This window comes from Ctenocephalides felis, unplaced genomic scaffold (assembly GCF_003426905.1).
Source record: "Ctenocephalides felis isolate EL2017-DRISC unplaced genomic scaffold, ASM342690v1 CF-g0.4_SCAFFOLD_01492, whole genome shotgun sequence".
Classification (NCBI taxonomy): Eukaryota; Metazoa; Arthropoda; class Insecta; order Siphonaptera; family Pulicidae; genus Ctenocephalides; species Ctenocephalides felis.
In genome coordinates this window covers 11154733-11156617 of record NW_020537646.1, presented here as the reverse complement: position 1 = coordinate 11156617, position 1885 = coordinate 11154733, and positions in this window count along the sequence as shown.

The following is a 1885-nucleotide window of genomic DNA, read 5'->3' as shown; positions in this document are numbered from 1 at the left end:
GCATTTTGCTCACTATCAGTTCAAAAGCTTTTGCTCTAGGAGCAAAACTTTGAACTAATAGTGAGCAAAATGCGATAGCCTTTATCGTATTATTTTAAGGTTTTTTTTCATAAAATGACCAAGTAACAGTCACATTTCACGAAAACTCTAGGTTGCACTTGAAAGCTCATAATTTTCAAACAGCATGAGAATATTTTTTATTTCCAGGGCATTTACGGACAATAATATCACCCCGCTCTGCCTTGATATTGATTTCTGGGACACCCTGATATGAAAAAAGACTTAATATTAATTTGTAATCGATGTGTTATAAAATATAATTTAGGAAACAGACAAAAATGCATTGTACTTCAAATATTGAGCGATTTCCAAATGCGAAAAACTATTGGAGCATTTCTGTCTTTATTTTCTATTTCTATATGAATATATCGAAGTGTGCGTGAATTTTGCCCTCAATATATTACAGAACACTATGTTATTTCCATTCGACATACTTATCTTCATCTTGAATACGACGCTTCGCATACGAATAATTAATAGCACAAAAATGTTTGATTAATGTCGTTTGTTATCTTATAAATCTGAGCTGTCAGCTGTATTTTATGAATTATTAATACCTCATCGCCTTTTGCTCATTACGTATTCATTCATGAAGATTTTACGTGTTAATAATCTACAACAAGCGATACCAATTATTTTATTCAATAGTCGTCGAACAAAATTCTAAGTTAACAGTGGAATTCATGAAATTCGGTTATGTGTTTTTGTCATGCTTATGATTATTAGTAGAAAAAAGTGGAATATTTAATTGTGGAAATATTGTTTCCGACGAACAAATACAATGAAACATAACGAACTGCAATTAAGCTCAATGCTCAATTAAAAAAAATTTATTCGTCGTTTGTTTATAATTATGTACATATTGATGTACTGACGATATTGTTTGTGATCAGCTTTCACGGAAAGTAGATAAAATGTAATTGAATAGGATCATTATAACTTTATGCAACTCCGAAATATAATATACAGGGTGTACCAGAACTCACCGGCAAGCCGAAACGAGATGATAAATAACCACAAGAACCGAAAAATTTTGGCATCAAAGCTCTGATTGCACTTAAAAGCTCATAACTTTAGAACTCATGTATAATATTTTTTAATTTTTTGGCTTGATATTGAGTTCTGGTACACCCCGTATTTTTCAACATTAAGAAGAATCTCTTCAAAATCTTTTTTTTTTCTTCTTCCGATTTTGTTCCCTACAAACACCTGCACTCATAACACCGAGGTGCGACTGCGTTAAGATACATTTTTTATAGACCCCATGGATAAGCACCTCGATCACTTTTCATTTTATGGCCATTTTCACTTATCTGAAGGTATACACTTCCTGTTATTTTGCGTAAATTTCAGTATATAATAACCACTTACCCCGCGAACTTTCCTTGTGATCTGAAGCTCCATTATTATTTTATCGAGGTCAGCCTGCGAGTTATAAAATCAGAAAAGACCGTAAATCATGAAAAGAACCATTTTGTACAAAAATCTCTTTACCGTGACGCTTTCGTTCCGCGGAGATCGATTTTTATTATCTGCGTGTTTTATCTTAGTACACATTTTGGGGAATTAGAAATTATAATTTAAATTTGTAATGTACAGGGTGACCCAGAATTCAACGTCAAACCGATACAGGGTGGTAGTGTATGATCGCAACTATCACGAGAAAAATTAGAAAAAACACCTCAAATAGTTTAAAAATTGTAAGCATTCAAGTGCAACCTATGGCTTTGATGAAAATGTAACTATTTTTCGTTTATTGTAGTTACTATTTATTAATTTTGTTCATTTAAGCTCCGGATCTGTAATCGTAAATACTATTACTAGA